The sequence below is a fragment of the Cynocephalus volans genome, chromosome 10 (assembly GCF_027409185.1).
Source record: "Cynocephalus volans isolate mCynVol1 chromosome 10, mCynVol1.pri, whole genome shotgun sequence".
Taxonomy (NCBI): domain Eukaryota; kingdom Metazoa; phylum Chordata; class Mammalia; order Dermoptera; family Cynocephalidae; genus Cynocephalus; species Cynocephalus volans.
This window is the reverse complement of record NC_084469.1, coordinates 31,945,525-31,968,144: the sequence shown is the minus strand read 5'-3', so window position 1 is coordinate 31,968,144 and position 22,620 is coordinate 31,945,525. Positions and strand designations below refer to the sequence as shown.

Sequence of the window (22,620 nt, the reverse complement as noted above, 5' to 3'; positions counted from 1 at the left end):
CGAGCGAGTGCAGAGATGGAGCCCAACTTGGACGGGCTCGCTCTGTAAACAGAGATCACCGCAGGGGCCTGAGCCACCTGGGACGCGGGGCGGGGGGACGGAGGGCGGGAGCGAGCTGAGACAGTCAGCCAATCCGCCGAGCTGCGGCTGAGGCTAGCGGCCGGGTCCCACGGGGATTGAATTATCCGCACGTACACACCCCCGGCCCGCGGGCAGGCGCCGGCGAGTAATGAATGCCGCCCCGCCCCCACCCGCCGCCAGCCGGGCTCCCGCCCACGCACCTGCCGCCTGCTGCGCACAGAGGAGTTGCACGGATTGCAATCCCCAGCAAGCCCAGGGCCCGCTGCCAATGCATGTAAGGGGGGGGTTGGTACTCAAAACCTGAAAGGATGAGTAGTTTTGTCCTCAGGAACGTTGCTGAGGACCAGGTAGATCTCGGGTTTCAAATCACAGACCTCCAGAGTGTCTGCTCCGTGCTCAACAATAGCATGCCCTCAAGGACCGAAGGAAGGAACAGGACTCCCTTAATATGAGGACTTGCGATGTGCCGGGGTACTCTTTACACGTGTTATTCTTTCATCCTTACAATAACCATCTGAAGAAGGTGTCATCCGCATTTCACAGATGCAGTAACTGAAGCTCAGAGAGGTTAGGTGACTTGCCCAAAATCACTCAGGTAAAAAAATTGTGGAAATATTGAATTCAGGTCTTTCCAACTGCGCGGCCCACACAGGGACAACAGACCTAGGATTGAAATAGAATCTGCCACAGTTGAGGGAAATGGCCTGAGACAGTTTGATGCAGACTGCCCTGGGAAGGACTGAACTTATGATTCTAAAATAGGGGTCACTGGGAATAAAAAGGATCGTTGTGATCAGAATCTCTAAAGACTTAGGCTATAGTTTTAAAATCAAAGTAAGAAATCAGATAATTGAATCCAGGTACTGATTTCTTGAAACATCTTTATTAAAAGTATCCTTTTTTAGAGGTTAACGCTGCTTTACTTCAGCTGTCCCCCCTCCCCTTTGGTGGCTGGCCTGTATGGGGCTCCGAACCCTGACCTTTGTGTTATAAGGCTATACTCTAACCATCCAAACTAACTGGCCAGCCCCTACTTCAGCTGTTTGAATCAAGAGATGTATTCTTTGGTTTAATTATTAAACAATGTAGAAAATCCAGCAACTTACAGTTTGGAGCATGCATCCACTGACAGCCATATGATGACAGTGTTTCCTGTTGAGAAAGTATCTGCATGTAAAGAAAAGAAAAACAGCTTCTTTAGTGAAACTGTAAACCTAAAAAAACACAGCATGACCTTGGATGATTCTCCATTGCCTGTAGGGGGAAAAAAATCAAATTTCTCTACTTTGCAAATAAGGCTTTTCACAATATCAAAGGTAGACCCAGGCTTACCTTTCTGTTCCCGCTCCCTCCCCTCCCCTTCACACTCTCCCATCAGCCATTAGTTTCTTATTTGCTCCATGGGCATGCCTAGCTTTTTCTCACTCCTGGATTTTTGCATCTCATACTCTACTTGAAATGTTCTGGATGGTGTACAGGAGTTTATGAAAGTTTAATGTCCTGACACGTACTCCTTAGGAAAGTGGCCCCACCGGTTTCCACAGCCTGGAGCGCTGCTGTGAATGCTGTTGGGGAGATGGAGCCCTTAAGTTCCTTGCCCACCTATGAGGGTAGGAGGGCAGGGGTCCTGCTTCCTGAGAAGGCTGATGAGGACTCTGCTGGAAGCTGAATAAGGCCGGCCCACTGAAACAAGTTGCTCTCGCTCCATGGTGAACGCAGGGCAAAGAGGAGACTGGGCCCTCTGGGAGTCTGGGAGTTACACCTAGTGACACTGAGCACCTTTGCAGGATACTTATGAAAGAGGGCATCGCAGAGCCTGGGACTGGGTGATTGGTTGTAAAGGGCACCTTCCTCTTCTTCCTCATGTTCCCTATATTCTTAGCCAAAATTGCCATCTATTGCTCATGAAGGTAATATGGCATAGAGATTGGGAGAATGGACTCCCAAGCTAGACTTCCCGGGTTCGAGTCCCTACTATACCACTTATTTGCTATATGATTGTGGGCAAGTTCCTCAACCTCTCTGTACCTTAGTTTCCTCATCTCTAAAATAGGAGTAATAACAGCAGCCACCTGATAGGGTTGTTATGAGGATTAAATGAGTCATGTATACATGTATAAGTAAGGGACTTAGGTCAGTGCCTGATATGATATGCATTAGCTCCTATTGCTGCTATTGTTGTGACTTGGAGGAACCTGGCTAGACCCTACAGCACCACTGCTCTTTCCCCCTCTGGCTACTTCTACTAATGCCTCGAAATAAAAAACCACATTGGTCTGGTGAGTTCTCAGTAGAACTACATGGGCTATGATATAAAATGTGAATGACTATTAAGAGATTAAATGGAAGTTTTTGTTTTTTCTTTGTGGTGAGTAGTTTCCTTAGCATTTTCCTAAGTGTATGAGAAAATGCTGATCTCCCTATCTCGACTCTTAAAAACAAAAGAGAAGAAAGGACTCAAAATAAGTTTTATTCCTTCAATCCCTCATACAGAATATTTATAAACACCTACCATACTAGGTGCTGCGCTTACAGCTAGGGATACGAATATGAATGAGTCTCTCCCCTCCTGACTGCCACAGTCAAATTAGAGGAACAGTTAAATAAAGAAAATAAATCTCAGCACAAGGAGAGGGACACGTACACCATAGATGGGTGCATGAGAGAAACTTGACTCATTCTGCTTGGGCCTGCTAGGAGGCTTCACAGAAGAGGAGCCCCATGAGCTGGGACTTGAAGGATGAGTAGGAGTTTGCCAGATGGATGTGTCAGTAGCAGCATTCCAGGCAAAGGAAGCAACCTCTGGACAGTCACAAAGGCATGAACCAGCTTGGCACATTATTTTACTGTTTGGGGAGCCACAAATAGCTGCTGTTTAGAAAACAGAGAGTGTGAGGGAGAGAGAGTAAGCTGCGGGGGCGGAGGATCCCATCTGAATGGCCTTGAAGGCCAGGCTAAGAAATTTAGATGTTTTTTCCAGAGACTGATTGTTCTCAAAAAATTCCACTGAAGTAGCATTCACTAATATTGAAAGCTGAACACAGAGGAGAGGACTCATGCCAGTCAGAGGGGTAAGGAGAGTCTGGGGTTACAGGCCTTTTGCATGTAGGAAATTTCCTTGAAATATCTTGTTTTATGTTGAAAATTTACGTGGAATTTTGCATTCACTTTGTAACAGTCTTTGATGTATGTTTTCATAGGAAAATAATGCTTTAAACGACTAGATAAATTATTTAACTTTTTCTCCTCAAGTCTTCAGGAAAAGATGTAACTCTGCACATTTCTTCCAAGGTTTTGTTTTCCATTAAGGGGCTGGGGAGCCACTGAGGGCTCAGCAAGGCTGTCGTTTCTCCTCCGGGAAGTCCCCCCCAACTACCCCAGCTCCTAATCTGCCTATGTAACCCCCATCTGAGCACTTCTCAGCCTGCAGTGAAATCATCCATTTTTGCCTTCTGTTCTTCATTCCCCCATGTTGCCCCTACACCATGAGGCCCTGGAGATGGGGCCGTGCATTATTCATCTCTGGATCTTTCACACCCAAAGATGCCAAAGGTGAGTTATGAATCACTGAATGAGAGAAACACTAAACAAAGGTATCGCTGAATGAGTGCACCCGGTGCCTAGTGCTTCACGGAACAGTATCACAAGGAGTCGCTGACGGACCATACTGGTAATGCCTGCCCACGTGGAGAAAGCCCCAGAAGCAGATGCTGAGCCAGATATTGTCTTTAGGGAGAGGGTCAAGGACTGTACATAATATGCTCTAGGGTCCCTGGGATCTGGGATTGTGTCTATGTTTGGGAACTCTAAAACAGCTTGGGGCTTTTGCGTGCAAACCTGTGGGAGGTTCTTGGGGTAGCGGGGGCCTGCAACCTCAGGGACAGTTTCCAGACACACCCACCAGAGGGCTCCCTCTGCAGAAAGTGGGCAGGGAGGGACGGGGGCAGGCAAGGATGGATGATGGCATTACCCCCAGGAAACATTGCTCTATTTGAGATACTAAAAAATACGTGACTTTCCATTGTTCAATTTGGTTGATTTGGGGCTGCCTCTCCCTCCTCACCCGCCACCCACCCCTTCTCCAGCTCACCCAGAGACCAGGCCATGAAAAATCGGCATAGATCTCAAAGTCCAGACCCAAGGCCTGGAAAAGTGGAAGAACATAAACTGAGATGGGGATAAGGACACAGAGGTCAGGGTCTGTGGTTCAGGGCCAGGGGCGCACATCCTCTGAGATGCTCTGAACTGGGGGTGGGTGATGAAGCAGGAGAGCAGTGGGCTCATGTGTCGGGCACAAGTCTGCTCAGACGACCACATCAGCTGGATAACTGGAGAACCCAGCTTAGTCCCCTGAACCTGTGTCACGACAGGGACTGGAGTAAGGACTTTGCTGAGTCTGGGGCTGTGGGGAGGATGGTGATAGGGTTGAGGTTGGCACAGATCAGACACAGCTGAGGCTGGAGCCAGGCTGGAACCAAGGCCTAGGATGACAGGGGATCCTACTCCACATTGCTCCTCTCTTACCCCACTACCAGATCTGTCTCCACTGCCTCTTCCAATCCAGTCCCCATCCCGACCTTTCGTCACCACCCCCCATCTTCCCATGCCCATTACATGTTGAGGGTCTGGAGCGTCTGATTCCTGGATCTCTCCAGGCAGCCCAGTGTCCAGGACAGGGGATCAGGGACAGTGGTAGAAGCATGAAACTTGTCTGTGTGTCTAAATATCCAAATGTGTCTTATGTGGCATATTCTGGTTCTGAGACTTGGCCAACATCTATGTCAAAGTTTTTATTTGTAAGCCATGGGCACTAACTCTATTTAAGAAAAAAAAAATGATTTATTACGGGATACTCGGTAGCTCACGACATTGGCAAGAACGTGACAGACCTAGGTTCAGCAGGAGCATGGACTGCCACAAGCCTAAATGGGTTGCTAATGCCACTGTTTTCACCACAAGACACTGGATGTCACTGCTGGCAGCCCTCTGACCACTGGGCTAGAAACTGCTGCTACTGCTCAGAAATGCTCTCTGCTTTTTTGCTCCACAAGCCCCCAATTGCAAGTCCAGGGTAGTGGAGTGGGCCTGACCACCTGAACCTTGGCCACGTGCTCTGCTCTCACCCTAGCTGAAAGGGGCACGAAGAAAGTGAGCACCTGGCATTGCCAGTGTCTTCAGGCAGATGGGCTCTATCTCTCATCAAAAATAATAATGCAGGGAATTTCTCAAACAAAGGAAGAGGTTTAGATGAAAGGTAGCCCAAATGTCCTAAAACTGTTTTAACCCAACTTAAACAGATTACTCTAATGGGAATAGGATTTGCATTGCAGCAGCAGTGTGCGTGCATCCTACAAAAGCAACTTATTAAAAGCACAATTCTTGAGTCCCAATTCCAACAGTTTCTAGGCATCTATGAAAAAGGATTGTTGGTGAGACTTCAGTGAGCTAAAGCTTGGAAAGGACCCAGCACAACTCCAAGTACATGGAAGGCATCTACAAATGCAGGTTCCCCTCCATTTCATTTCGTCCTATTTTCTGGCCACAGGTAGTCACTCCTTCATCTCTACTCCAGTCTAATCTCTATTCCAGGTCCCTGTGCTCCTCCTGTCCTGATTTGAGAGACGGAGTCAGGCCAGAAAGGGCTGGAGGGTGATGGCTGTCATTTCCCCTCTGCCATACCTCTCTGGTTCTGTCAAAAGCATCACCCAGTCCACATTATACTTAATAGCCCTAGTATAGCTGGGGGATTAAATATTTCTGGGAAAAAATGGGAAATGTCCCCATTTTTAAAAATCACTGACTGTATCAATGAATAATCCAGTTTATCCATTCATAAATAAGCCATCAGATATGTTGGAAGCATAAATCAAAGGCTAAGATCAGTTTAACTATGACGTAGAAAAAAATCCCCCAGATAAAAATGGAGAATTGTTTTAGGTTATCAAATTACCTTGAATAAATATTTCTGGTATCTTACAGAAGAATAATTTTCTATAAGACTCAGAAGGTTCCAAGTTGAAAAAATACTTATTGTCTATGTATTTGACTATAAAAATACCTTAGGAATATATTTTCAAAAATAAAGTCAATATGTAGGACTTTGTGTGACAGCCAGTAATATAAAACCAGCCAGAAAATATTGCAATGCAGTTGTACTTGGGCTTGACCCCCTGAGCTTCTGAGGCCACCTCTAACCAAAGGGTTGCTGAGTGCCTATGGCAGATGGGGGTCCCGGTGACTTGCAGCAGTGGGCACAGCACGAGGGAGGGGTGTGTGGCCTGCTGGCACAGGTCCCAAATGTGCAGTGTTCATTCTGTGGCACACCACACAGAGGAGCTAAGTGCTCTAGTGGATGGAACCAGTTGATTGTAATTCCTGCAAGGACTAATGGAGTCACAGAGCTTGAAGTCAGTAAGTGAAGGTGCAAAAGCGAGAGGAGAGGCCTGGGCCAGCGAAGGTTGCTCAGAGAAGGAAAACCAAGAGAAGCACGTGCTGTGCTTTTCCAAACCAAAACCACAGCACAGTGGTTGCGCTCAGATATTGACAGGCAGTCTCGTGAATAAACTGAGTTGAAAGGATCGGGATAAAATGAGAAATTATTTCGTATAGGCAGATAACAGGTGAATGCAGACTTGCTTTGACACAAACAGTTGGCATCTGTAAAAAGGTGGGAGGATGCCTGGTTGGACAGCCCAGGAGGGATCGACAGGCAGGGCTCCTTGAAGGAGCTCTCCTGCGCAGAGCTACCCAAGTCCCCTGTTTACCCTCAGCAGGGCCAGAGGACTGAGCATGCCTCATTCATGCCACCCTGAGGAAAACCGCTGCTATCCCCTCGATGGACAGGGCCACCGCAGGAGGCAAGTGCCAGCATTAGGTGGGGCCATAGGACATTGCCACTGAAATGGCCATATTCAAATCTGGTTTCTGTACCACTAAAAGTTAGCATGAGGTTTGTTGGAAAAAAAATTCCTCATACAGTACAGTTAAGCAGATACCTCCTCAGGTGACTATTCTAAACATAAAAAAATGACAGAGGAAAACAAAGGCATATTTCTCTTTTTCAAAAATTCCTTATATGTACACAATAGTTATTGGTACAGAAGGCCCCTTTGCATGAAGATAACTGTAGAACAGATGGCAATGGTCTGTCTTCCCCCCAAATATTTCATTTGTAAACAGTTTTCAAGTTGTGGCAAGGAGCTGAAAGAAGCCCCATGGCTGGCAATGTGGTCTTTAAGTGAACAGTGTTTGTTTTTAATGAAGGATTTAACTTGGAAAGAAATGGTGTGAGACTTTCCTAAACCAAAGGACTACATTCCACGCAATCTAGTTTCTCCCAAGTTGCCTGAACGTCAGGAAGTCAGTTCACAGGGTGGACAGGACAAACAGTGCCCCTGTGAAACCGATAACAGGAGAGTAACAGGCTGTTCTCAAGACAAAAAGCACTTGCCAACAGTGGGAGCTGTCAGCGAGCCACATAAATGGTCCCTGGGCCTATCCTAAAAGACATGATCTCATGACACAGCCATAACAGCGATTGCCAGGTCCCTTTCCTGAGCCGCCAAGGAGACAGTGGAGCAGCAGGATAGCTCAAGGTGGCTGGTCATGCCCGTCAGACTGAGGTGTGGATGGGAGAAGCCAAGTGGGAAGGCAAGGAGCCACGCTCAGATGAGGACAGGATGGCGCTTGTGGCCACCTCTGGCTGCAGGTCCTCCACCCGCTTCTGCAGCTCTGCCCTGATGGCCAGCAGCTCCCTGAGATTCTGCTGAATTGGCATTTAAGGTCTCATCTGTGGATTACATCATATGTAATAATTTACCCAAAATTTCAAATGACTCAGGCTAGCAACAGGATATAACACGTGGTTTTCATAATTCAAAGAAGGGATTAGAAAACTCATCTAGCTGGCTATTGATATAAGACCATAAAAATGTAGTCTGTATATATATCCTCTTTGTTTTTTTTTGTTTGTTTGTTTTTTTGTTTTTTTTTTAAAAGATGACCGGTAAGGGGATCTTAACCCTTGACTTGGTGTTGTCAGCACCACGCTCAGCCAGTGAGCGAACCGGCCATCCGTATATGGGATCCGAACCCGGGGCCTTGGTGTTATCAGCACCGCACTCTCCCGAGTGAGCCACAGGCCGGCCCTATATACATCCTCTTTGAATCACTGTTGTTCACAGTCGCACAGAAAGGTCCCAAAGAGACAGCTATAAAGGTGATCCAAAATTGTAATCAAGAATAATTCATTAAACTCGAATGCTGAAGGAAACTGTCTTATCATTTGCCAAACACAACCAATAAACTGAAGAAATATAGGAGATCTGTCAGAATCTGCATGGTTGTCATTATCATGGCCCACTTGCAGAGCAAACCTATGTCCAAAGCTTATACACTTCTTTTCTATGAGAGCTTGGAATCCTTTAATGGTCCAGTAATAATTGTCCAACATCGGCATAGCCAGAGACGTGAGCTGGCCTGTTTTCTGTCTCCACCATTGCTGCAGTGCACCACCATGGAGGTTTTCCCAGGTTCTATTTTATCAGCTATTTTTACTGTCCCAGCAAGAAGCATCCTTATATATTTCGGCTAGTGTGTCCCATACACATTGGATAGCCACCGTGCCTCATTAGTCAAAGGGTACACGATCTCTTTTAATTTACGCAGTGACTCATCACATGAGTTGTGATCTCCAAGACCATGGTCTCTGTGTTTGGGTAAACACTTCCACTTTCATATCCTACACCCTTTGCCTACTTGGTATCAGCAACACTGTTTTGTTGGGCATCAAAGACAGTAAGTTTGTGTGGCTATGCATTAGCATCCGTTATTGTTTCAAGTATTTTTCATCCTCTTTGCAGTGTTTATCATTGGGACCCACAAGTGGCTGGCTGCCACCCGTAATCGTTGCCTGACTTTCTGGATGGATCCGTGACAACACAGGAACTCTGCCTTTCCCTCGACAGTCTGCCACTTTTGAAAGGCCATCATCTTTTACACTAGTTGGCACAATGATGGAGGGGTAGGTGTCACAGAACTCATAATTACTGTTTATTTTAGATATTTTCCAACTCTTATTCGGCGAGCCCTATCTCTTATATTCAAATACTGAATCAGAAACTTTCCAGCCATTAATTGAAATTTTCTTTATATTTGAATGCAAATAGTGCCTGCCCATTGGAAAGAGGACATGCATGTTTGTTGAGGTTTTCAAATGTCAAGTTTGCTCTGTTCTTCCTGTTGATAAGCAAATCACAAGTTCCTCATATCGTTGCACACCATCTCTATACCACAAGAACCATCTCGATGGCTTTGTGCTCCAATTTTCTCAACTCTGCTGATCACTCCAAGGGTAACATCAAGGATGAAATGCGGGTGCCTCTCTACATTTTTGAAGTACATCTTAAACTCAATCACTGTCAGGGTTCCACACACAGCTCCCATTAATGGGCAGATTACACGTGACATCATTCACAATGGACTTAATTGATTCTCCTGGAAAAAGTGACCCTTCTTCCATCTGTGCCAGTTTATTTCCATCCCTTAGAACTTTGTAATCTCTGGATACATTTTCTGATGTCACTGAACCTGAAATCAGACTAGAAATTATTTACACCTTTGGACACGTGATCCTGTAGGACTGTCAAGGGTCTCCATCCTGGGCTGCCGAGGGGCCTCCTGCTGCCCACCAGCACCGCAAGCCTTACAGCCCCCACTTCCACCTCCTGCAGCTGCCGGCCTGTCCATGATGTCCCGAACCTAGCTGTGCCCCACCATCAGGGGGAAGCTGCAGCCGTCCTTCCTCAGGTGGCTGCTGCTATCAGCTGTCCACCCAGCTGTTGGGCTGGATCACAGACCCCTCTGCTCCATCCTGTGCAGGTCATGAGTCAGATAGTTGAAAAACGATTCTGGCAGTTGATAACAGGATAGACATGTTTTACTCCAGCGCAAGCTCTGCCAGCCAGCGGTTCAGAGCCACTGTCTCTTACACCAAAAGTATCAATGAGCCAAGGAGTATATGGGCACGCATACGCAGTCACGCCACTCATATAACTTATTTACAACGGATGTGCTGAATCATACCCAGCCGGATATGAGGTGAGGAGGCCTGACTATACTGACTCCGTTTATCTCACACCACTCTCATGTCTCTCTCTTCCCTCAACTCACAACTAGGGGTCCCTCACAATGGAACTGACTCTAGTTTAAAACACATTTGTGAGGGTATGACATTAGGGTCTCACCTGGAGAGAAGGTACACCTGCAAAGGCCTACAGAGAGATGAGGCGAGGCCTCGTGCATCTTATCAGTGGGTGCCTCAGAGAAGATCATGGGTATCCTCATGTCAGGATAATGAGTTTACCTCTCCCTGGACCCAGGGATCTGGGAGGTAGGAAGTTGGTGCCAAGGGCTCAAGAGAAGATATTTCAGGAGAGTGGCCAACAAGTGCTGAGAGCAGAGAGCAGCAGGGGAGGCTAAGATCTGAGCCTGATGTTCTTAGCAAGCTTGTGGTTTCTAGGTTTATTTCCCTGTTGTCCTCAAGGAAAGCTGATTTACCCCCTGAGGGCTTGTGGCTAAAGATTTCCAAGTGCTTACAGAAATGCTAGAGACATGAATATGTTTATTGACTTCAAAATACAAAAATAAAACTGAAAATCTAAAATATTATATGTTTAAATAAATGTCTAAAAAACATATTGTCGACCAATTTCATTAATTTCATATTCCTAGTTTTTCATTATATTGGAAAACAATTCATAGGTTGATTTTTCTCAAGTCTCAAGATTTTCTAAATATTCATCGTGATTTCTGAGAAATCAGAGCCAATCATAGATTCAATGAGTTCCTTCTAGATAAATTAGTATTTTTAAAAACAATAAACATCTTTTTTAAAAAATCTTAGCAAAAATATTATATCTAGTGTGAAATGTGAGGGTATTAATACACTCGATATTAAGAGGTAATATAGCACGGTGGAACCATTGCCTGGGCTCAAGCTCTGGCATTGCCGCTTGTCAGCTGTATGGCTTAGAGCAAATTATCTAACCTCTCTTTGCAGTGGTTCCCTCATCCATAAAAAAGATGACAACAATAGTCCCTACTTCTAAGAAAAAAAAAGATGATGATAATTGCTATGATCTGAAGGTTCGTGTCCCCCCAAAATTCGTGTGTTGAAATCTAATCTCTTATGTACTCGTGTTAAGAGGTAGAGCCTCTTGGAAGTAATTAGAATGTGATTAGTTCCTTTACAAAAGAAGCCTGAGCGCTTGTTCACCTCTGTCTGAGGACACAGCCAGAAGGTGCCATCTATGAAAGCAGAGAGCAGCCCTCACCAGACACTGAGTCTGCTGGCTCCCTAGACTCCAATACTACGAGCAATAAATTTCTATTGTTTATAAATTACCCAGTTGAAGGTATTTTTTTTTTATAGCAGCCTGAATGGACTGAGATAATAATAATAGTACCATATTACTGTTAGCACAACTTCTTAGGGTTGTTGTGAGGATTAAATGAGTTAATATCTGTAAAGTTTTTGGAACAATTCCTAGCAAGGAGTAAGCACTACTTAAAGGTTTGTTTGTTTAAATAAATAAATGTAGGAGAGCTTTTGCTCCCTAAGTGTTTGCATAAGTGCTTAATAAGGTTCCATCCCAATTCACCTGGCTCGTGAATCTAGGGAGAGTGTTGTGTGTACACTTAAGCCATAGCTGTGAGAGGAACGAGGTACACTTGTGCTTTCAGGATGGAGGCTGAGGGAAAAGGGCCCCAAGGAGAAGAAAAGTCAGGGAGCAGAGAGTTGCTGCTCAGTTTTAGTGCGTCTCCTACCTGTGCTAACCCAGGGAGTCTCTAAATTTAGTTTTATTAAGGAAACTGCCTTCCTAACTCCTCCCAAATCTAATTATCCATTTCGACACTGACCTGCTGGATTTCTCAGCAGGCTTTGACTCTGCTGACCACCCCTGCCCTGCACAACACATACACCTCCTTGACACTACCTGTTTCCTCTCCAATCTCTGACTATCTCAGTTTCACCTTTGCCTTTGTTTCCAGCAACGGGTCCGACTTCCCATGATCCCATCCAGTACTGCAGATGAGGAATGGCAGTGCCCCGAAGGCTCAGTGGTGGTCTGGTACTATCAGCCCCAGAACATAGGGAAGCCCGTGTTGGTTTTGAGTCACAAGCCCTTCAGAAGAGAATAAGTAGTACATTCAACGGCAGCATAAACTATCTCTGTTTACTTGAGACGTTTCTGGCTGCAAGTAACAAAACAATACTCGACTTAAACAATAAGAAAATATATTATCTCATGTCTTTGTTCAGGCTGCTTTCACAAAACACCATAGACTGAGTGGCTTATAAACAACATAAATCTCTGTCTTAAAGTCCTGGAGGCTGGGAAGTCCAAGATCAAGGCACCAGCAGATTCGGTACCTGGTGAGAGCCTGCTTCCTGGTTCATAGATGTCTTCTGGCTGTGTCCTCACGTGGCATAGTGAGGCAAGGGAGCTCTCTGGGGCCTCTTTTATTAGGGCATTAATCCCATTTGGGAGGGCTCCTTCCTTGTGACCTAATCACCTGTCAGAGGCTCCACCTCCAAATACCATCACACTAGGGATTAAGATTTAACATAAGAACTTGGCAGGGACACAAACATTCAGTCTACAGCATCTCATATATCAATAAAACTAGAGGTAGGAATACTCCAAGGTTAACTTATCAGTGTCTCAACAGCATTATGAAGGAATCAGTTTCTTCCCATATTTTCAGTCTATCACCCTCAGTGTTTCAGCTTTTTCTTAAAGTTGCAACATGGCAGCCACAGTTTCAGATATGGCATTCTGCCATAACAATGTGCAGAAGAAAATAAGCACATCTCTTCCAGTAGGTTCCCCCTAGCAGTAAGGATATTTTCCCCTTAGCTCCCAGCAGATAGCCCCTTACCCCATGGCCAGAATTGTACCACACGTCTATGATTAAACCAGCCACTGACAAGGGGATTGGGACCACCATGACTGATTTATTCTCATCATGTCCTACGTCTGTGATAGGGTTGGAACCAGTCTCACCTGAATGAAGTACACAGCTTTATGGAGCAGACTGAATTCCTAAACACCATTTAGGGTCAGTTAGGAAGGAAGAAAAAGTTAGAGTCGATGTTGCACAGAAAACCAAGAGTGTTGGCTAAACCATCTATGAATGTTGCCTGAAAGATCTTGGAGAGGTTGGACAACCAAAGATCACTCTGGAGGGGCTCATTCTGTAATTTGTTCTCTCTGGTTTTTACCACCAACTCCTCCCTTCCCCACCACACACACACACACACACACACACACACACACACACACACACACACACACACACAAGGAGCAGGAAGAATCACGTACATGTGTGAAGAGACTGACATAATATTTGGCATGAAGTGAGCATCAATGTAGCAGCAATAAATAAATGTGTATGGCTCTTCCCCAGCCTAGATGACCACAGCCACATCCTAACTGATGTCCCTGCCTCCAGCTGGTGCCACAACCCATTCTCTTCACCGCGCCAAAGGGATTTTTTCAAAATTCAAATATGATCTACCCATAAATGCTTCCCTCTGACCTCAGGACAAAAGCCCAGACTCCTTAGCCAGGAGCACAAGGCTCTTTATCATTTGAATCCAGCCTGAAAACATTATCTTCAGAGTTTTCTCTCTTATATCCTTAGCTCCAGCCCAGCTAGAGGGGTAAATGATTGAAGGATGAATGGGCAATAAATACATACTTTAAAATTGCAAATTGCATGTAGCATCACACCAATAAATTCTGAGGAGACATTGGATGAGCTTCAGCAGCCATTTTCTAATAAAAAATAAAATTCTAAGTAGAATAGTCCTACAGGGAAACTTCTTAAACTTAATAAAGATCATTTCTCAAAAATGCAAATATTCTAAGGAGAAAATCACTAATCTATTTCATTAAAATGAGTAAGCAGGATACCCATTACACTGTTATTACTCAACAATGTCCAGAACTTCTAGCAAATGCAAAAAACAGGGTACATAATGATAAGTCTGAATACCTAGAAAACACAAGAGGCTCTAGTATAAAAAAATATCAGAATTAATAAGAAAATTTGGCAAGGTGGCTGGATACAGATATGCAAATGTAAAATGGTAGCTTTAAATTCCTTTTCTAGCAATAGAGCCACTAACTTTCCTGAAACCTCCCACTACAAAATACCTAAAAGTGGATTAAAAAAGAAAAAATAGTCTCTTTTTATTTTATTTAATTTTATTCTATTTTTTAAAACAACAGACATTTATTTCACAGTTGTGGGTGCTGGTTTATCCAAGATCAGTGTGCCAGCCTGGTCCAGTTATGGTGAGGGCCCTTTTCCTGGCTCCAGGCCTTCTCCCTGTGTCCTTGCTGCACTCCCTTCCTGCTGTGTCCTGTTAAAACAAAAACTGTAGACAAATTAAATTGAACAGAGTTTAACTAAGCAAAGAATGATTCACAAATCGGGCAGCCACCAGAACCAGAATAGGTTCAGAGTGACTCCTAAAAATTCCTTTTAAATTAGCAACTTAGCTGCAAAGTAAGTAAGAGAAATTCTCAGAGCTGAAACATGAATACAGAGAGAGAAACAATGGCTGAAGCAGACAGAGACTTGAAGAGCTAGACCTAGTAATATGGACTTTAAAGTAAATGCTCATGTGGGTGCAAGAGACAAAGTCTCGGGCCCACATAAAGTGGGGAGTCCGATCATGACAGCAGGCTCAGGAAGAACTACAAAAAAGACAAGAAGGAAGCTGGTCTGTCTGGGCCCTGGCTCTGGGTAGAGAAGAAAAAACAAGCTCCAAAATAATTTGTAATCACAAGCCTGCCCCCAAGCAAGATCAGAGCACAAATACACACCACATCTGAGGTCCAAGAAACCTCCAGCTGAGCATTTTATTTAAAGTAGTCCCACACTGGAAAGACCTCAAGCATCTAGCAGAAGCAAATACAAGTCCTCTCTGGAGGAATATAGCATCAGACCAGACCTGAAAGAATTTTGGGAGATAAACCCCCAAAACTAAGAGCTTATGGTCTTAAAAAAATACTATAAAATACAAAAGAAAACTGGACATCATGAACGAGAGTCAGCAGAAACAGCAAACAGTAGAATTAAACCTGTGTGGAGTTTGGATACTGGAATTACTGAGAAAATACAAAATAAATATATCTAATGTGTTTAAATAAATAGAAAAGAGTTTGAAAATATGAACAAGACAAAGAGACTATTAAAACAGAGAGTTTTTCGGTGGGAAATATCCACAGCTGCTGCCATCATTTCAGACCCAGTACATAAGTCTGAGCAACCTGAGCTGGCCGACTGTGTGGCGGGTTGGTGGGTGGCACATGGCAATGGTGTCTCAGCATGTTGATGCAGAGATGCCCATGGTGGGAGACTTCCACCCGGAGGAGCAAAGTCCCTTCAGATTCTAAACAGAAGATCGAGAGTTTGATTCATTGCCTGCTTTACTGGGATTCTACAAAATGCATAATCTGGGTGCCACAATGTTGATAGAACTGGCTTCAAGGTTCAGGCAGGGAAGTGCAGTGATTCTCAGGCAGGAAGAGGCAGAGAATGTATAAGCCACCCCCTCTTTGTCTCTCATGACAGCGATGGAGAAGATCCTGCCTTTAAGAAAGGCGACATCTGGGAATCCAGGAAAAGCCTGAAGAGCAGTGGTGGAGTGCAGAGGGCAGTGAAGACAACGGGTGGGTGGATGTTTCTAGTCCCAGCCGTCAAGAAGATAAAACTGCCACCACCTCAGTATCAGCTCTGATTGGAGGCTGTGAAACAGTAAAGTCCTCAGGATTGACACGAGCAGTCAGAGGGCAGGGCAGGTCACTTTCTATTCACTCATGTGCCTCTGCTGAGGACTTCAGCTCAACAGTTTTGCTGATGTACAGGAACAATCTTTTTTAGGTTTTTGCAACCACCATCTATACAGTTTTTCTACAGATGTAAGGGGCAGTCTAGTTTATAGAAGCATTTTGTTCCTTATGATCTTCTGGAACAGAATTACTCCATTCCTAGGCTCAGTTCACCGTGGTCAAGATATGAAACTGAAGAGTTTATGTGTTAACTTCTGACTTGGCTGGTTTTAGTCGGTAGTGGCTATGCCTGGGTGTGTAGAAAGTATCTTGCCCCTCATTCTCAGTGTAAATCAACTGTGGAAAACTGACGGAGTTAGGAGGGATGCCCACTGCTTATCCAGATTTATTTAATGTTTTTCTTTCTTGTTCTGAAAGCATTCAGTCAAATGGCAATAGACTATTCCCGTCCACCCCACTGAAGAAAGCATGCACCACGGGAATAAGACAGAGTGGGATAGCCTTTTCACTTTTAAAACATGACCAGTTATGATTCGTTCTGACATTTCACAGCCTAAGAATTCTGGGGGCACTGCTAGAGGCATTTGTCTTCCTTTCTAGCCAATGGTTCATACAGTTTCTTCAGACTTTGTTAACTCTGTCATTCTTTTTTCCCAAACCTACAAGTAGTTTGACTGTAAAGATCAGTGCACATTTCCGTTCCAGGTGAGAAGCAGGACATGCAGGCACTTTGCTCGGTGCCTGGCATCGAGCTGGAATTGGACCCACTAAGTGGACAGCTAAACACCCAGCTCCCTGCCTTCCCCCAAGAGTCACAGGAGCTTCCTACCTCTACAGCAGCTGAACAGACTCTTCACTGCTGGCTCTCCCTTCCTAGTCATAAGACTGCTCCAGACACCATGTCCTGCTCCAGACATCAGTCCTCACTGGGGAACATCCCCAGCAGGAAGGTAACAAGCAGGGTCCCTCCCTTACCGCCTGTCTTTCTTCATCAGGGAAGAAAACCTCTCATAGAAGCCCCAGCAGGCTTCCAGACCTCAAATGTCATTGGCCAGAGCTGAGTCACATGTGTACGTCTAAACCAATCACAGACAAAACAGGATGGGTGTGCCCTAATAGGCTTCAACCAATCATAAGTCTAGCCCTTGGTGGTGGGGCGGACAGGGGCTACCCTGGCCTGCTTGCCCGAACTAAGGATGGAGCAGGGAATGAGCACGCAGAGTGTTTGTCATGGAGGCAGGGCACGTTGGTCTGCGGTGGGAAGGAGGATTACAACGGACGGCAGACAGAGCTAAGAGACTGTCCCGGGTTCCAGTTCCCCTTTCCAGTCTGTCTCAAGGCTCCAGCCATTTCCCTGCCCTAGGGTTGTGCATTGGTTTCCTAGGGCTGCCTTAATAAAGTGCTATACACTGAATGGCTGAAAACAACAGAAATGTATTGTCTCACAGTTCTGGAGGCTAGAAGTCCGAAATCAAGGTGTCAGCAGGGCCACGCTCCCTCTGAAACTGTTGTTGAACTCAGGCCCAACCGCCCACCCCCTTGAGAAGGAAAGAAAAAAAGACTCAGAAGTCAAATGGTTGGTGTTAGAAAAGCAGATGTATTCAGCTAAAGGAGATGCTAGGCTATGCCATCTCTCTGGTAAACCTGAAGGACAATGGCCAGACTAAAGCCATCTCAAAGACTCAGATTTACTGAAGGATTTTTAAAGAGGGGGATGAGGGAATGGAACCCAGGAAGTGAGAAACAGGAGAGAAGGAGACGTGAGCTATGAGGGGTCCACGTCTGTGAGTCAAGTACAACGTCTTGCCAAGGCCTCGTCTGGTTTCTGTTCTCATCTTCGTTGTTATCGCAGGACCCTGCAACATTTTGATTTGCTCCAGAACAGAGTCATCTTTTCTGCAGTCTTTTGCATAGTTCATTTGGCAGAGCTCTGGCTGACTTGGCTGGTGCCCAAGGTCAGCTTCCAGTCATTTAGCCTTGATCACTTCTCAAAACCTTAAGTCTCAAAAAAAAAGAACTGATAGCTTTGCAAAGTACTGAGTAGCTTTTCAGCCTTGTTTTCCTATTTAGCAAGTAAGATAAGAAAGTCAGGGGATGAAAAGAAAGAGTGGAGAGAAGAAACAAAAAAACTTGTTCTTGTTATAATCCCCTCCTGCACCCCCACCCCCTGCACCCCAGGAGGTTTTAGATCGCAACATGGCTTCAGTCCTGCTCACACCAACAAAACCTGTAGGGGAGAACCCTTCCTTGCCTCTTCTTGGCTTCTTGTGGTTTTCAGGAAATCCTTGGCATCCCTGGGCTTGCAACTAAAGCACTTCAATCTCTGCCTCTGTTGTCACATGGCCCTCATCCCCTGTGTGTGTCTGTGTCTTTTCTCCTTTTCTCACCTTCTTACCAGGACACCAGTCATATTGGATTAAGGGCACACCTTACTCCAACATGGCCTCATCTTAATTTATTATGTCTGCAATGACCCTATTTCCAAGTAAGGTCACATTCCGAAATAGTGAAGATTAGAACTTCAACATATCTTTTGGAGGACACAATTCAACCCATAATGGGTTGTGTGAGACACCCTTGCATAACAAATGGTCTTTTGCATTACCTGTGTCCAGAGATTTTCTGTGTTTTACAACCAAAGAGTCCTTCTAATATAGGACTCTAATACGGGCTCTGTATTAGTCCGTTTCTGTTGCTTATAACAAAGTACCTGGAACTGGGTGTTATATAAAGAAAATGAAATTTATTGCTTATTGTTTTGGAGGCTGGGAAGTCCACAGTGCAAGGAACACTTCTGGTGAGGGTCTTGGTGGTGGTGACAGTGACCCAGTGGTCTCACATTGCAGAAAATGGTGGAGCAGAGAGAGAGAATTTCTCAATCACTCTCTTTTTAAAGCCCTCAGAATCATGCCCCTGACCATTCTTAATCCATTCACTGTGGCATGGCCCTGCAATCTAATCACCTCTTCATGGCCCCACCTTTCAACCACCATAATAGGATTTTCCACCCTCAACAGTCACAGTGGGAATTAAGTTTTGGGGGGGAGACTCAACCCAAGGCAGGTTCAAACCAGTCCAAGCAAACAATTGTCTCACCATCCCTTCCTCACTTAAAACTCCTTGTCTCGGGCCGGCCCGTGGCTCACTCGGGAGAGTGCGGTGCTGATAACACCAAGGCCCCGTGTTCAGATCCCATATAGGGATGGCCGGTTCACTCACTGGGTGAGCATGGTGCTGACAACACCAAGTCAAGGGTTAAGATCCCCTTACCGGTCCTCTTTAAAAAAAAAAAAAAAAAAAAAAAAACTCCTTGTCTCCAGAAGCATCTTAGAAAAGTTTACATGATCACCAAAGAGCAGTTTTATCTCCTTACCAAAGTCCTTTTACAAAAAAGAGTCTTGTATAATTTTGAATAATAGAGGGTTGGTTTTCATAGACAGCCAGCATGAGAAATTTCCTAAAATTAAAGAACAGTCTTCTTTTAAAATGTATTCTTGCCAGACAGCGAAAAATTCAGGGTTGTTGTTTTAATTTGTGAAAAGGTAGCTTTTAAACAACACTTTTTTGTTCAGTCTGCAAGCCCCCTCATGCATCAGCTGTGCCAGATCAGATGAGCTTCCTCCCAGTCCCTGCCACACTTTCTGGATATTGACATTCTTAATATCTGAAATTGTAAGATCTGTGCACCGTGCACAAACCCCACACGTCGGGATGGCTCACCTCTCAAAGACCATGAGACAGAGACCGATGCAATCAAGCAAGAGGAGTTTATTCCAGCATGCTGGGGTCACTCAGCATTCAAGACAAAAGCGACCCGAGCCCTTAACACAGGCACTTTTTATACAGTTTTTTAGGCAGACTTTAGCAACAGGATGAGTTGTTTACTGTTTACAGGTTATCAGAGGTGACCTTTGGACTTATTGGTGGGCTTTAGCAGGCTGGCACACCGATAAGGAATAGTGTATTTCCCAATTGTTTATCTTCCTTGTGGCCAGGTGGCCTCTAGATAAGGAACTGGTCAGTTCCTGGAACCGGGTGGTGATTACTCCCTTCCTGGAATTTAGCGTGCCTGGGCCTGCCTTGACTTGCCTGGCCTCTGCATATCCCTTTAGAAGCTGCCTTACTTAAAATGGCATTAGTTATGTTTTCTCATTTTTATTAGTACAGAAGCAAATTGCACATGTTAAAGTTCTATTTTTCTTTACAAAATCAGTCACCAATTGCACACCCTAGTCTAACCCAATCCCACCCCAAGCATTCTGGTTTTTCAGAGCTGGGACAACCTCCCTCTTCTGGTGCCTGTGGCCTGCCTCACCCCAGTGATCACCTGACCAGGCTGGAATTGTTTGATTTTTGTCTCTGCTGTGAGTGTAACAATTACAGCATGATCTTGACTCATTCATTCCAAACATAGAGAGCTTCTGTAAGTTGGTGAAAATTCCTAATTAGATGTGTTTCAATGTCATTTATTTGTTGTTTTTTAATTTTAAAAAATATAATTTATGTTTAATTTTAAAAATACATGTTTTCTAGAAAACCCAAGCAGAAAGACTTAAATGAAAAGACTGCAGTAGATAATATATGGAGCAGTCAACAAGGCCATCGTCCTGTCCTACCACTCAGGCTTCAGTGACAGGCTCTCCATAGTCACAGCCCTAAACTGGGAATGGGAATGAACATAAACTAAGATGTGTTGAAATTCATAACAGAAGCAACATTCTGAAAGCCAAGGTGATTCTAGATTGCAAGAGTCAGGCTACAGAGGAGAGAAAAGATTTTTTTGAATTTTGCAAGTTTGACTTTCAATGTCAACATCCAAATCTTCTGTGATGCCAATCATAGGGCAGACTGCATCAACCTGAGTCCAGAGATGAGACAGCGCTGAAAGGCTAGCCTCCCTGCCCCTGCAGAACGAGATGTGGCTCCGCTGGGGACAGGAGGAAACTGAAAGAAAGAGGAGAGGCCGAGATTGAGTCACTGGTGTGTTCTTGCAAAAGGGATCAGAGCTCTGACCATTGATGGGGTCAAACTTCTAGGGACAAGGATGATCGAATGCACATTAGGTTGGGGTTCAACCGAGCAGAGAGAGTTGTGCTTTGCTTCTCAAGTGAAGGGCTGGCAAAAGACTTCAGGGAGAATCTCTCGCACCAGCAGGCACCACTGACAGAAGGCAGAGATGGCAGCTGGTGTGCGTGGGCAAAGGGAGCCAAAGACAAACTCCGAATTTTCCATCACCCCGAAGAGTTCCAAGAGAGTTATCTAAAGAGTCCTCCGTCCTCAGAGGGGTGTGCAAGAGGCTAAGAGTGAGCCAGGAGACCCAGAGGCCTGGTATTTGGGGCAGGAAGAATGTGGGGTGATCCATGTGACCAGGAGCCTGGAGAACAGCAAGGGGTGTGGGCAGCTCAGCAGAGGAAGAAGGGGAAAGAGGAGCAGACACCTGAGAGGAGAAAACCCCACTCCAACAAGAGAGATTACCCCCAGGACACACGGGGAGAAGAGGGAAGGGAGAGAATCCAGAATCAACCAAGCCCAAAAAGGACAGAACGTCCAGCAGGGAGTGGTTATTCAAAATTGTCAAGGTGTTATTAGTGACAACTAATCAGAACACAGCCAGGGTCAGTTAGAGAGACCCTAACAGTGTCTGCTCCTGGAAAACTTCCTTCCCTCGGTGCTCCACCCTGTAGCAGGAGCTGAGACTCCATCAGGGAAGGGGCAGCTTCCTCCCTACTAGGGCTCTGTCCATGAGGCAGGACAGACATTTGAACTGGTAGTAGCAAGGGGAGGACAGCCCAAAGGGGAAAACCCAGAGCTCTAGAAGGACTTATAACTGCAACAAGTTTCTTCTCCTACAGTGAATAGGGCAGCCTACCCTGAAGAAGTGATGTTTAAACTGAGATCTGAAGAATGAGTCGATTTTTACCTTCTTACAATTGATAAATAATAATTGTATATATTTATGGGATACAATGTGATGTTTTGATATATGTATACCTTATGGAATAATTAAATCAACCTGATTAACATATCCATCACCTCATGTACGTTTGTGTGTGCGTGTGGTGCAAACATTTAAAATCTACTGTCTTAGCAATTTTTAAATTTGTCACCTTATTATTAACTATCGTCACCACGCTGTGCAATTGATCTCAAAACATATTTCTTCTAACTGTAACTTTGTACCATTTGACCAGCGTCTCCCAATCCTCCCTCCCCCCTCCCCCAGCCTCTGGTATCCAGGATCCCACTCTCTGCTTCTATGAGTCTGACCTTTTTAGATTCCACGTATAAGTGAGACAAGTGGTATTTGTCTTTCTGTGCCTGGCTTATTTGAAGGATGAGTAGATTTTAAATAAGGGGGAAATGGGGGCCACAGAGATGGCCAGAAATGTCAACAGAGCAGATTTTAGGTCTGGAATAAAGGGGTCAAGGTCAGACTACGAGGGGCAAAGCTGAGCAAAGAGAGCAGCTGCAGGGGGACAGGGACACTCAAAGTTTGTTTCATAGTCTGAGACATTTTCAAACTCCCTCATGCTCATGGAGACCCATCCAGGTATATGTACTGCCTTTGAAGATCTGGACAAATATCCGGGGACATGTGGGTGATCGTGACCTCTCCTCACCCCAGCTATCCCCCAGACATGGGTGCTCTTGGGCTGGGGACCCATTGTCAGGG

The 22,620-nt window shown here is 45.1% G+C and overlaps 1 pseudogene; it reads right to left on the bottom strand.

Annotated features, from left to right (window-relative positions):
• Positions 1-7,693: 7,693 nt before the first annotated feature.
• On the bottom strand, positions 7,694-9,744 carry LOC134389222 (myotubularin-related protein 1-like; annotated as a pseudogene).
• Positions 9,745-22,620: the final 12,876 nt, after the last annotated feature.